The 15,126-nt window shown below is 37.8% G+C and overlaps 1 long non-coding RNA gene across 1 annotated transcript in view; it reads left to right on the top strand.

Annotated features, from left to right (window-relative positions):
• The window catches only part of LOC147581779 (uncharacterized), a 107,287-nt gene that overhangs the window by 52,272 nt on the left and 39,889 nt on the right, over window positions 1-15,126 (top strand). The window contains exon 3 of the long non-coding RNA XR_015250242.1: window positions 13,204-13,388. This is a non-coding gene — a long non-coding RNA (uncharacterized LOC147581779). The remainder of the gene's footprint in view (window positions 1-13,203; window positions 13,389-15,126) is intronic.

Genomic DNA, 15,126 nt, shown 5'->3' with positions numbered 1-15,126 from the left:
GTTTTCCAAGGCCTGGGTCCTTGTAGCCTCTTCAGCCTTAGCTTTTAAAATGTATACCCTGGTATAATTAAAAATTTATACCGTGGTAATACTAAATGGCTTGCAATTGCTGGTACATCCCACCCTGCTTTGAACATATGTGTCTTTGCTCACACCTGTTGTAATTTGGAATGTTCCTCTGCCCATCTTCACCTTGCTGAATACAAGACCCCACCCATCTTTCAAAGCTCAGGTCAGGGACTGTCTCTGCTGGGAAGCCTTCCAGGACAGCCTTTCACTTCTTTATACTGGACCAAATGCCCTTCTTTCCCTAGGATGCCACTGTATGCTGTGACTAGCTTTGTCATGATGTCGTTTCTTAATTTGGAATGATCTGTTTATGGGTATGCTTTTTTCTGCTGAACTAAATTCTATGACAGCAAGGACCAGATAGTATTCAATTCTGTACCCCCAGCATGGAGCATGGTGTGTGATGCAGTGTATACAAGTTGGGGTCATTTACAGAACTCTTAAACTGACCTCACTGGGATCTGTGGGGATGGAGACAGTGATGAAGTAATTCTTACTTCCTTTCATGGGGCTTGTCTAATAGTGGCCTCAGCATTGAAATTCCTTCCAGACAACTTAACCAGCCGGATAATCTAACCCTTCTCCGATTTGTGGTCTTATTCCAGAAGTGACTATGCTTTCTAACTTGGATTCATATCTTTACATTATTTGTGTATTTTTTTCTTATGCTGTAATATAGCTTGTTTGCCAACAGCATGTATTTACTGTTTAGTCATTTGTTCTACATAACTTATTAAGATGATGGACTTTCTAAACACGGGAGGCAAATGCCTATGTAATGCCTGAAATAAAATGGGCCATGCAGCAGATTTCCTCATAGAAGAAACCCGTAGGCACATAATAGAATGCTCTTAGTACAAAACAAACAAGTAATTACCTGAGTCCGTTTCCGATGGGAAATTCAGCATCCTACCACCCATGGTGATGACTCCTGTGAGTTTTTTGGAGGGGTTGCATCATTCTAAGGAAATTCATTCATGTGTTTCTCAACAAATGCACATTTTATTTTCTTGGACAGAAAACAAGCTATATGTCTTTGTTCAAGTTTATTTTCCTCTTTCTACTTTGCCTCTTTTGTTTTTTAGACATGAATATTAAATATGTGATTCTGAAAGGCAGTAAAAAAGATTGAATGGTGGTTGTTGTAGGCTGGTGAGTGCGGAGCAAACTGGGCTCAAGAAACATCTGGAATGTTTGTGATGTGGTAGTTGTCTACATTGTCTTCTTCTGGGCTTCAACATTAACCAGTGATTTCTAGAATTTAATTGAAGATATATTTAAATCACAGATGTTTATTGGTATAAGTCCAGTAGAAATCATATTTGATGAATCTGCTCTTGGTTTTTGTCTCTGCCTTACAATTACCTCTCCCTTTCTCATATTAATTTAAAGTTTTCAAAAATACTATGAGAATGGAATTTTGGAATAAATAATTTTTGGAAATATTACTGAGAATATATTTTACAATCCATTTTAAAATATTTTTCATCAAGTGAAACAATAGATATATTTAGTCCCAATGGATAAAAATCTACTGTGTGAATTGATAATTCAATATAATTTTTAGAGTAACAAGAGTTCTAATTTTGCATTTTTCTTTACTTCATATTAGACAAAATACTAGTCATTTTATAGTTTGTATCCCCTGGAACTTCAGACTCAAATTTTTGGCATTAGCTTCTTCATGTAGAATTATCAATTCGTGTTGAGCTTTTTGTAGAAAACTATTTATTTGAATTAAAAATCTTTAAGTTTTCACTGAAAACTGATGTGTTTGTTGTTTTAGCAATGGTAGTTTAACCTAAAAAGTTTCATGGAACTTGAAGTTTGAAGAGAAATTAATAGCTTCGACAAGTATATATTAGGTGTATGTATTAGAGACAAATTGTGAGGTATTATGCATTTTCCATCTGGAAATTACTATAAGATTTAGATAGAAAGTGTTTAAAGTTTCATTTCCTAAGTAATAGTTTTTTAAGCAGCTATAGGAACTGCCCTATTAATGTTATGAAGAAAAAACTTTAAGGGGTCTGTGATTATTATTCTTCCCTATTACGTGGTTTGTTTCTCATACCCTCCTGATGTTCTGTGGCAGAAAAAAAATGAAATCCTTTAATTATGAGGTTAGATACCAACAAAGACTCATTTTCTGCCCACTTCTCATAGAAATTAAGAGGCAAAACTTTACTTAGAGACCTGTGATCTGATGGAGATGGGGTGTTCAGAAGTTGCAAGTTTGAATTTGAAGTTGGATCGTTGGGTTGGCATTTCTGTCCAGTTTGGTTAAGTATCTGAAAGCACATTTCTTTATCAGGAAGTCAGGCTGACTTGTGATGAAAGATGATGAAGACAAATCCTAAACAGGGCTTCCTGTTTGCTTAAACCTCCAACCCAAGAGAAAATCGCTTCCAGTTTCCCTGTACAATCATGGTAATATATTTTCTTTTCAGATGGTTAACAGACTGTTCAGCTTGTACTTGGCATTTTAATCATAGTGTAAAAGGTGAAGCCCAAAAGACTGAATTCTCATTAGGAATCTGAAATTGGTTGACCTTTGAAATTAACCTCTGCTTCTCGTCCTCTTCTCTTTGGTAAACACATTATTCATTAATTCATATTAATTGATTTTCTGCTCCATGGACAGGTTTGAAATGGTTATTGTGATGGATATGAAAGTAATAAATATAGCTTCTGTCTTCAGAGCTCACTGTTACTAAAAATATCAGGTTAAAATATAGACGTAAATTTCAATTTAAAGATGATAACTTCTCTGAAAGAATGATTAAGTTGTTCCCTTTTAAGATAAACACTTGTGTACAATGAGATTTTGTGAATGATTTTTAGAATACTAAAAGTAGGAAGGAGAAGAAGAAGAGTTGGGGAGGAGTATAAACTTTGTGGAAAGATTTAGAATTTTCCTAGAATTCTGGGACATTCAAACCATCTTTGGACAGGGGATTAAAAAAACAAGAAACTGATCTCAGTTTTATTTATACAAGAACAATTTGATTTAAAGATTTTGGTTACAGATCACTAACTATTATACTTTATGAACTGGTTTGACTGTTACTAATCTTTTCTAGTATTCCTTATATTAAAACATTTTCCTTATGACCAATATGAAACATAAACCTTATGACCAGCCTTAAAAATTTTTTTAAAAGGAAGAATCACAAGATTTGGCACTTTGAGTAATTGATTTTTAGAAGATGAAAGATGAAATAATGTTAAAATAGTAAGATAAGTTCTATAAATAATATGTTATTATAATACTGCCAGTTACACTAACTCATGCTAATAGCTAACATGTATTGAACATTTACTTCATTGACTACCTTGCTAAGTGCTGTACCTGCATTTCCTCATTTACGCCTGGGAATAGGGTTAAATGTGAGATACATTTTATGGACGAAGAAATTGGGACAAAGGTAAAGCAGCTTTTCCATAATCAACCTTAGTGTCCATGCTTTAAACTTCTACTCAAGTCTTCTGAAGAACACTTTTACTTCTTTCTTGCTTTCCATACTTTTACCTACTTTCATTTCTTTTTTCTCTTCTCATTCCCATTGCCTAATTTTCTCTCTTGATTTCTTAATCCCTCTTTCACTTTCTCATAGCACATCCGTGGTCTGTCATGGATTTTCTTGTTTAACAGAGAGTTCGCTGAATACTTCTGTTGCTGTTGTATTCTTAATCAAATGCATGGATGATAGATAACACTTTTACGGTCTGATATAGATATGAATGTGCTAGATACATATATTTTGTTTGATTAGAAATTGAGGTACATATCAACAGAGGCCTGACATCATTCTTTTTCGTAAAAGGGGCAGAAAGGTTATGAAAGAATAAGAGATTTATTGTTTAGCACTACATGCATATGCACACACATTGTTTTTCCTGGAAAACAAATGATAGAGCTTCTGCCCATAAAAGGTGGGCAGCGAGTCTGGTCGCACTGGATTTGAAGCCTAGAAAATTCTTCCCACTACAGGTCAAATGTCTATTAGAACACAAACATTTCATGTTCTTTTCCACCTACTTGCGTGAATCCCTGATATCTACTATGGCAGAAATCTTCTGAATTTTTAGCCTGCTGAAATGATAGTCTTTCAGAAAATTCTCTTTCAGAACATGGCACTGTCTATACAATTTGGAGTGCTGGTGAAACTTGGTTATAATCAATTGCATAGACTTTTTAACTAAGATGTTCTGTAGGGAAACCATGGTCCTTTAGGATGCTCATTATTTTCGAATGGAACAGTGATCAGGATAAAGGCCAGGGTGCCATTGGAGATAATATGCTGAGAAACAGTTTCATTGGGAAATTATGCTTTGAGTGGCCATATAGGTAATTCAAAGATGGATTGCCCTGATCAGGCAAAAACAAAATAATCTCAAATTGCTTTATCTATCTTCTCAGTGCTTCCAAACTTTGTTATTTCAATGATTACATAACAATTTGGCATACATGAACTCTCTGACAAGGTTTAGAATCTCAAATTGTAAGAATAAGTGTTTGTACATTGTGCCTGCCCATTGCTAGTTGGGTCATTAATGATTTTGCCTAATATGAAATTCTCAGCTTAACGATTTCCCTTCTGGCCATCTAAATAATTACCCAACGAGGCTAAAAAATGTATAAGAACGTATTTTGATAGAATAGTAAGCAATATATAATGCCATATGTTCATAAGAAATGATGCAGCAGAAGTGGCTCTTTTTGGACTTATGTTCTATTGTCTCCCCTGGGCAATTTATGAGTTAAGAGGAAGGGGTGGGACCCATGGGTAGGTTATAGGCCATCCCTATAATGTTATATTCATATAGCTTAACTGTTATCTTTTTAAAACATTTTTTAATGTTTATTTATTTTTGAGAGACAGAGAGAGACACAGCATGAGCAGGGGAGGGGCAGAGAGAGAGGGAGACACAGAATCTGAAGCAGGCTCCAGGCTCCCAGCTGTCAGCACAGAGCCTGATGCAGGGCTCAAACTCAGGAGATCATGACCTGACCCGAAGTTGGATGCTAAACCACTGAGCCACCCAGGCACCCCAGGTTTTATCTATTTTTTAAGAGATTTTTTTAATGTTTATTTATTTGAAAGAGAGAGAGAGAAGGGGGGGGAGGGGCAGACAGCAAGGGAGACAGAGGATCTGAAGCCTGCTCCACACTGTCAGCCAGAGCCTGATGTGGGGCTGGAACTCACAAAGCATGAGATCATGACCTGGCTGAAGTCGGATGCTTAACCAACTGAGCCACCCGGGTACCTCTTATTTATTTTTTATATATTGACCTCCACATGCAATTTTATTGAAAAATAATCCTGCAGTAAAATTGTTTAAACATTCACGATAGTAAATTAATATTCGATAACATGAAAAATGTTCACTTACTATAACCTGAAAAAAAAAAAAGCTGATTAGAAAACTAGAAGATAAAATCCGTTCTTTAAAAAAAGGTGGGGAGAGGGGAGCAAAACAAAGCAAAGAAAAACCAAAACCCCAAAAGGCTGAATATATTTACCAGATCGTTTTGTGTAATCTAAAAACTGAAAAAAAAAAAAAAATTAGACACACAAAAATGTGAATCATATGTTTGTACTGCTTCGTTTGGCCAAGTTATTAAGGATTACAGGAAGAGAGTGTGCTATTGCTTAAGATGATGAGAAATTTATATTAAAAAATAAATACTGCATGTAGCAGGAAGGGGCAATTGCCTCATTAATTACCTGGTTATCTTATCGGGGCTCTAATTTTTGGGTTTTCTGGAATGCAGAGCAGGCTTCATGAACAGTGCTCAGAGTTGCTGGGGCAGCACTTATCCAAGTGGAGTGATGTGCAACATTCATGCTCACTCTGCATTTGGGTTTCAGAAAATGAGCGTCTGCCTGGGTGCGTTTGGTGCTGCGCAGCGTGAGAGGGCGCTTTGCGCAGCACAGCTCCCAGGAAGGGTCACACTTCCTGCATCTGTGCTTTCAGTCAGTGCTGGGTCTTGTTTCCACCCTCTGGGTTAGCGCAGTGTCAGACTCAACACCCCTTCCACAGGGCAGGCTCTCAAATCCAGAATAACCCAAAGGGAACAAGGAAGCACAGAATCCTGGCAGTTTTGAGTGCTGCTTGCTCTGAGTGTTCAAGAGCCTTTTCTTTTTTTTTTTTAATTTTTTTTAACGTTTATTTATTTTTGAGACAGAGAGAGACAGAGCATGAATGGGGGAGGGTCAGAGAGAGAGAGGGAGACACAGAATCGGAAATAGGCTCCAGGCTCTGAGCTGTCAGCACAGTGCCTGACGCGGGGCTCGAACTCACCGACCGCGAGATCATGACCTGAGCCGAAGTCGGCCGCTTAACCGACTGAGCCACCCAGGCGCCCCAAGAGCCTTTTCTTCACTTCATGTAGTTGTACTGTGATTACCTCTCAGGGATAGATTTTATTCTCTTTATCTATCTTTTATAGAAATAAGCATGTAGAAATTTTATAATTCCAGTAAAAATTCCACATAGTCTATATTTAAAAAGAAAAGCAAAAAAATTGCTAAAATGTAACATGATGTATATAATTCAAAATATTTATGTTCCTTTGGACCTCCAGAAAGTAAATTGTTAGGTGGAGAGTGCTTATTTTCCTAATTTGGCTGTAGGTTTGAGCCTTAATCCCATTATTCTTTTCTCTGAAATCCCTGTGTTCAAAATCTAATTTCTATTTCTTTATTTTCCAAAGCTATGATATTTGTGGGCTTAATTTATACAACTTTGGAATGATGCAACTGGTAGCCCAAATTAATATAATTAATTACAACAGTTTTTAATATCTCATAAGTCTTCTTTTGATCTCAAAGGATGAGGCTTTAGAGTATCTAGGCTAATGGCCAGAAAGGCAAATAAACTGTTTATCACAATAATAATGACAAGCATGATAAAAAAAATTGGTACCAATACCATAATAATAATAATAATAATGCTATAAATTCTATGTTCTTTGAAAATAAAATATAGGGGGGGAATACTATGTTCCTTCTCCACCCCCTCATATGCGTTTCACAAAAAATATATATGAAGTATGATGCTGACACAGCCTCCTGGTGCCAATATTTCAACACAAAAGACAGTTGCGATCAAATTTTACCCACAGCCATTATACAGGATCACCTGCCTTTTCTTAGATGTTCATGTTTTAGAAAACTGACACAAAGCAATGCTGGTCAGCAGGATCTGTGACCCGTTCAACAAAATCTACACTGGATGAACTGTTTACACTGAATGGCTCCTTGATGTTGCTGGCCAGTGAAGTGGGAGTGCCTGCCAGCTGATAGTAAATGTTACACATTTTACATAACGTTTTATTAGATTTCACACACATCACCTCATTTCAGTCACATTTAACCCTGTGAGATAGATGGGACAGAAATTAGAGATTTTTATACACATGAATAAAATGAGATCTAAACAGAGTAGGCAACTTGACTAAAATCAACACTTCTGCGAGGGCTGTAGAGTTAAGAGTAGGGCAGGGCTCTCTGACTCCAGTCAGGCGCACTGCCATTCCTGGCTTCCTTTTGCTGAGCAACTGTGCTCTCCTGTTCTTGCTCTCTCAGTAGCTGTGCTGTCACCTGCAGCCCGTGGCCAGCATTGCATCCTTCTCCAGTGGTCTCAAGTTTGGTGGGGAATAATAAGAAGTCTTTATAAACAAAGTTAAGAATCCATTCTTTTCTGGGGGCTCCTGGGTGGCTCAGTCAGTTGAGCGTCTGACTTTGACTGGGTCATGATTTCACTGTTCGGTTTGTGGGTTTGAGCCCCACATCAGGCTTGCTGCTGTCAGCACGGAGAGGAGTCTGCTTTGGATCCTCTGTCCCCTTCTTTCTCTCTGCCCCTCCCCCCCCTTGTGCTCTCTCTCTCTCTCTCTCTCAAAAATAAAGAAAACATTTAGAAAAAATATAATCCATTCTCTTCTGAGCCCCTTCTTCTTCAAACAGGGAAACTAAGATCCAGGTGCAAAAGCAGAACTGGACTGCAGCCCAAATGTTCTCTCTGCTCTACCACAGTAGTTGACATCAGTGTGGCGAAGGGGAAAAACTGCTATTTAAAAACACAACTGATTACAGCTACATCTGCCCCAATAGGAGGGGAGCACTTGCTGACTGGAGGTGATGGCTTCTTGCTTAGAAAACTTCTTGCTGGGCCCTTTGAATGAAAAGGCCAGCCCCTCATTCCCCTCCCCTGACTGTGGTGGTCTGAGAAGTTCTGAGCAGCAAGATGGCTGGTCTCTTCAGAATGCTATGTGGGGTAAAGTAGCAGAGTACTTCTAAGAAGTGCTTATGTCACCATGGATATTAATGTGAAGTGCTGTGATGCCACCTCCTTTGTTGGACTCTGCTGGATAGATAGATCCTCCAGTGACTATCCTTCTGTGAGTGGTATCTGTAGGGAGAGGAATTGCAGAGAGGGGTCAGTGGCTTACATCTGAATCTCTATTGGAAAAAAATGGAAATAACAGCTGCTAGAGGTCACAGTGTATTCAAGATTGAGTGGGGATGAGAAAATTGATGTAGACCATGAGGTATAAACCCCACAGACCTGCAGAGATCTTGGAAAGGGTAACAGCCTGCCCGCTTGGAGTGAATCTGCCAACTTGATGGAAATCTCAAAGGTTATGCTGACTTTAGTTGACCTCTTGCTTACACAAAAAAAGTGAACAGTCATTACTGGTTGTTCTAGAAAAACTTGAGATGAGGCTACGGCCAGTGAAGTATCCTGAGAAGGTTCTTAGATTTATTGAACTGTGGACACAAAGAAATTGTAAACATCAAGTGGGCCAATCTTTATCTCTTTCTCCTTCTCCCCCTTTTTGCAGTAAAGGAATCTTAACCTAGATCATTGTCCAATGTACCCAGGGCCAAATGGCTTGTGAGTGGACACGGATGTATGACCAGAACCCGACAGTGATTTCAGAATCAGAAGCCCTGGTTCTGGCTGCTACCCCATTTTCTAATCTTTCTTGCCCTCTTGAACATCAGTTCCCTGTCTGGTAAAAGGAGGAAAGTAAAATTCTATCTCACAGGGTGTTTGGAGGGCCAGATAAGTTAATGTAGGATTTGAAAACTGTCAAGGAATGTTAACACATTTTATTGGTTTATTTAAGAGGTTATTTATGATGTCAACAATTATATGGAGAGGATTATTTTGACTTTTCTGAAAAGCTGTAACAGGAGTATAATTCATGTGACCTCACTGTCCCTTGTGCATACACAGGCACAGATTGAGGCAAGGGGACAGGTAATGAAGTTTATAGAGTGACTTCTGGAATAGTCATCTTTTGTGTTCTTGATAGGCCTTCTAAATGAAACTGTTTTTCTTTATTATTTTTTTTCCTGAAAGAATTAGAATGGAATTAAAAAAATTCTCATTTTCCCTTAAGGAAGTCAGGGATATCTCTTAGTAAATCAAGAAGTTCAAACACACCATCCATAGCAGCTTGAAGTAAACTCCTGTTATGTTTAACTGTGCCTTTTGAAAGTCAAAACTCCAGAGGACTCTTGGTAGATGAGTCATGAGGAATAGTAGGGGCTCAGCATTCTCCTAGGCTGTTAGGGCTGTTACAGCCACTTACTGCCTAACCTCCCCTTGCCTCCCTGAACAATACTTGGGGGAAGAAAATTCTGAGGGCTGGGGGAAGGAGGAAGAGATTAAGTCATTCTAATTAGCTTCACTTTTATCTTCCTGAAGCACTTTTGTATGTGGTGGGAAAAAAATGAGAAAGTTTAAGACATCACTTACATGATCAATCTTCAAATTTATCTTCACTTAGATTTTCAGTGTCCAATACTCTCTTAAAGCTTCTAACCATTTTAGCCTGAGTTTTTAGTAGAAGGAAATTTTCTTCTGTGAGAAGGATGCTCCCTGGACATGTTTGCCTCTAAGGCTTGGAAAGAAAGGAGTCCATCTTACACTCTGAAGCAGAGCTCCTCTGGCTCCCTTCTGTTCAGCCAGTTGTAGGGAAGGATATACCCCCTTAATCACAGAGACAAAAAAATACCAAAACAGATCACTTCGGCTGGTTTGCTAGGGGCTGGCGGCAGGTTGGCCAGGCCAACGATCAGTGGCTTCCAAAGTTCAGCATGACAGGAAGTTGGGGGCTGCCACTCAGTCTGGTCATTAGTTAGGAACTACTGAGATTGATGATTAGTCCTTGCAGCACTGGAGAATGTATGCATATTTGGCTCAGGGGACAGAGAGGTCCCAGAACATCCCAGACATTTGGTCGTCAGCCCTTTCATTCCCCCATCACTCAGGAAGTGAGAAAGAAAATGAAAACAAATTAAAAAAATAAAAAAAGCATCCGAGCTGTTTCCTTCATTTTCCATTTCCTTATACAACATGATTTTTCAACATTCTAATGAAAGGCTAAGTCATAGACCTAAGGATGTCAAGAAGTATAATTTCACACAAAACTTAACCTCCTCTGAGTATGAGAAAACTGGGAAATAAATTACATTTTGATTCAACTTTCTTAATAAAATGAATACTATTTTAAAAATATCAGTGAATTTGTGAACTTCTCCAAAAGGTGAAGAACAGTTATGACAGCATTATCTTGAGGCGATAGGGAGAAAGCCTGGTGGGAGGGCTATAAGCCATTGGAACTAGAGGAATTAACAATAGCACACCAACACAGAAATAAAGGTTGGAAACTGGCCTCGTGCAGTAGTGGCCACTTCCTTCTTCTGTCTGCTTAGCTGTACTCTGCAGACACACAATAATCACCCCAGTGGGTCTAGGGATCAAATGACGGCACTGCTGAAGGATTAAGAGCAATTCTATCCTCTTGGCTTGGACTTTGGAATTTTCATTAAAATGACCTTGGGTGTGGTGAGAAAGGAATTCAGGCAACAGGGATCAAGTCTTAAACATCTTACCTGGGAAAACAACCAAAGGGCCCCTTTTAGAAAGAGCCTTCTTTCTGGGCCTCAAGCAGAGCTGTCATACTTGTTTTTCTAAGTGTTTCTTACATGGGATTAGCCTCCAGATATGTGAAAAGTGAGGAGTTTAAGGGTCTTAGGTAGGCAGAAAGGGGGAAAAAATAAACTACAGTAAGCTAATGGCAGACCAGACTTCATAAATTTTCCAGGCTCTGTAATGGTTGACTTGTCTGGAAACTGACCTCTTTCTTCCTGTCCTGATCCTTTTGACCTCAACAGAAGAGCTGGTGCTCCATCCACCCTTCATGACTGGTTATTGTGAGGCATACTGTTTACATGCACAGATCATGTTGGTCTTGCAGAGGCAGGGGTTTGAAGTCTAGCAGATGTGGACAGATATGCAGATGTAGGCCTGGAGACTTGGAATGATAAACTGGAGAAAAGGTGGAGGCCTCAGGAATTTAATGATTCCCCAAGTGGGAGGACTCAGGAGACAAAGCAATTTTGTGATAACAAAAGTTTATGAAAAGAATGGGTTTTCAGAGTGGTTCAATGTCTGTGGTCTCAAGGAGTGGGCTAAGAGGAGGGAGGCTAAGCCACAGTAAGCCCTTCTTATAGCGTCACTATGAAATCAGCAGACTCAAACTAGGAAGAGGCAATGAATAGAAACCGGAACAGGGTTAGACTATATGGTTGGACAGATTTGCAAGGAAGGTTTGTTGGTCTTTGTCTACGTCCACTGTGTTAGTCAGTTCAGGCTATAACATTACCACATACCAGGTGACTTACACAACAGAAATTAAAGTTTTTACAGTTCTGGAGAAGTTTAAGTTCAAGGTTCCAGTCAAATTGGTTTTTGGTGAGAGCTCTTCTCCTGGATCATGGATGGCTGCTTTCTCATTATGTCCTCATATGGACTTTCCTTGGCATGTGTACATGGAGAGAAAGTGAGAAAGAGAGATCTCTCTCTCTCCTCCTTTTCTTCAAAAGCCACTAATCCTATCAGATTTGGGCCACACCCTATGACCTTATTTCAAAAACAGTCACATTGGAAGTTAGGGCTTTAACATGAATTTGGTGGTAGTTGTGGGGATACTTCAGTACCTAGCATGCACCAAGGTGTAGATCTGGACATCAACCATGTCTAGGATCAACCAGGCTTAGCTCTTAAACCAATGGAGCTCACCTTGATCACGTGAAAGATCTTCTTTTTCCATCAATGATTAGGATGATGAAGAGGTGGGACCTGGTCCTATACTAATGATCAGAGTGCAAGCAATTGAATTTGGCCTTTGAGATTCATGAAAAACTATGGGCTGTACCCTCGTATTCTAACCACTTCGGTTATCATCATCATTATCATCACCATCATCATCATCATTATCATCATCATCACGGCTACCTATAAGATAAAGTCTGTGCTAGATAAAGATATATATTGTTTGTAATCTTTTCTGATTTGGGAGACCAAGGAAGTGAATATCCCTTCGATGACTTAAGATGTAAAATACTACAACTCAAGTTTTGGGGGCCAGGTTTTTAGCTATGTGCATCAGAGAGCTAGAGAGAACATTTTGTGGAGTGTGAGAGGGAAGAAAGCAAATTACAGAGACAGATTAAGAAGCTGGCCAGAGAGGTATGAGGGCTTCCTGAACCACAGCTTCAATTTTATTCATAGGTTTTGTGGGACACCATTTTCCTTATAATAAGATTTCCTTTTTGCTTAAGCTACATACACTTATGACACTTGCATAAAGGAATCTGAATTAATATATATTAAGCCAACACTTTTTGTAAAGAAAAAGCTACACAGAAAGGATAAAGTGATTATATAAGAGGAGACTAATAAGAGGATATAGGAAAAATGGCTCATCATTCCATTCTTGCCTAGAGCAGAGCTTCTCAACCTGTTCTGGGATGAGATAATTTTATCACTAATTGCAAAACCAAATTAGAAAACCATACACCCCTACCTATAGGATTGTCCCCCCAAATGTTTCTGATTGGGAATACTAGATGGGTGTGTATACCTGTATTATAAAATATATCATACTGTACTGTACTACACCATTATATTATACTATATTCTTATACTATTATCCTATATTGTAACAGGCCTGCTTGTTTTTCTGAAACTTGTGAATGTCTATACCTCTTTTTCTTCTCCATTTTTGTAAATTAAAAAACATTTTTTAATGTTTATTTATTTTTGAGACAGAGAGAGACAGAGCATGAATGGCGGAGGGTCAGAGAGAGGGAGACACAGAATCTGAAGCAGGCTCCAGGCTCCAAGCTGTCAGCACAGAGCGTGATGCGAGCCCCGAACTCACGGCTGTGAGATCATGACCCGAGCCGAAGGCAGACACTTAACCAACTGAGCCAACTAGGCACCTCTCCATTTTTGTAAGTTTAAAAGAAGTAAGATTTGGCTCTTTTTTGTGTTATATTTCACACTGTATTTATGTAATAATAGAAAATTATAACTCAATGAAATCACCGTATTAATTGTCTATCCTGGGGGAAGGAGTTCAATATTTCTATTAAGAAGAAAGTCAATAGATATATGATTCTGTAATTAGAAAATATGGAAGAATTTACACATACTTTATTATAAGTGAATTTAACAAGGTCATTGGATATAATGCCAATATGTAAAAATCAACTATATTCCTATATACCAGCCAAAACCAAACAATAAATAAAATTCTAAAAGATATGTGCAGAAAAGATTTAACAAGTTTGATCTTTAGCTATTGCCAGGGAACTTGGATTTCAGGAGGGTTCCAATGACCATAATAAGAATTATTCACTATGCCTAAACTGTGCAAATAATGTGGTTTAGTCTGAATATCTGCTTTCCTTCTGGGAGTCTGGGATTTTGATATAGTGGACACTAGGTCTCTAATAAGCTTTCCTGGTAGACAGCGTTTTGCTTGAATGGTCAAACTTATTGCTGGGAACAAGTATGATAAAATATATGTAATATCTCTACATAGAAAACTTAAAAATATTGGGAACAAAAAGGTCTAAATAAATGACATGTTCATAGGTTAGAAGATTCAATACTGTTAATACTTTAATTCTTCCCAAATTAATCTATAAAGTCAATGTACTATCAAAAAAATGCCAGTAGATTCTTTTTGGGAGGTTAAATCTCATAAGCTAATTCTAAAATTCACATGAAAAGACAAAAACCTAAGAATGGCTAGGGTAAACTTCAATGGAATAAAGCTAAAGCATTTATATTGTCTGATGTAAGGTTTATTATAAAGACATAATAAGTAATTGAGATAGTATGATATTAGTATAAGATATTAGTATAAGAATTAGTATTAGTGTAAGATATTAGTATAAGAATAGACAGACTGACCATTGGAATGGATAGAGTCCAGAACAGACCCACACATTTATATAGCCAAATGATCTATGACAAAGGTAACACTGGAATGTAGTGTTTTCTTTGATAATAGGTGCTGCATTAATTGGATATCCATGTGAAAAAAATGCATCACACACCATATATATAAATTCTAGGTAGACTGCAGGTCTAAATGTAAAAGATAAAATAAAATATTTAGAGAAAAATATAGCTGAATATCTTTCTGACTTTGGAGTAAGTAAACCAGTTGAAACAGCAATCAAATACCATAACATGGAAGAAAATGGTGATGCAATAGTATAATAAAACTGAGAACTGTTTATCCAAAGACATGATTAGACACTGAAAAATCATGTGTAGTACATGTATCTAACAAAGGACTTATATTTTAATGTATAAAGAAATAACACAAATTAGCAAGAAAACTATAACAACCCAATGACAGAGTGGGCAAAAACTTTACAAAAGAGAATATTTAAACATGCAGTAAGCAAAAGAAAAATGCTCGATTGTAGAAAATAGGCAACTATCTCTTTGACCGTGGCCACACAAATTTTTACTAGACACATCTCCGAAGGCAAAGGAAACAAGAAAAAATGAACTATTAGGACATTATCAAGATAAAAAACAAAACAAAACAAAACAAAACAAAACAAAAAACTTCTGCACAGTGAAGGAAACAATCCACAGAACTAAAAGGCAACTGACAGGATGGGAGAAGATATTTGCAAATGACATATCAGATAAAGGGTTAGTATCCAA

This window comes from Puma concolor, chromosome B1 (assembly GCF_028749965.1).
Source record: "Puma concolor isolate L17-30 chromosome B1, mPumCon1.1.hap2, whole genome shotgun sequence".
Classification (NCBI taxonomy): domain Eukaryota; kingdom Metazoa; phylum Chordata; class Mammalia; order Carnivora; family Felidae; genus Puma; species Puma concolor.
This window is presented reverse-complemented; position numbering and strand designations above follow the sequence as displayed.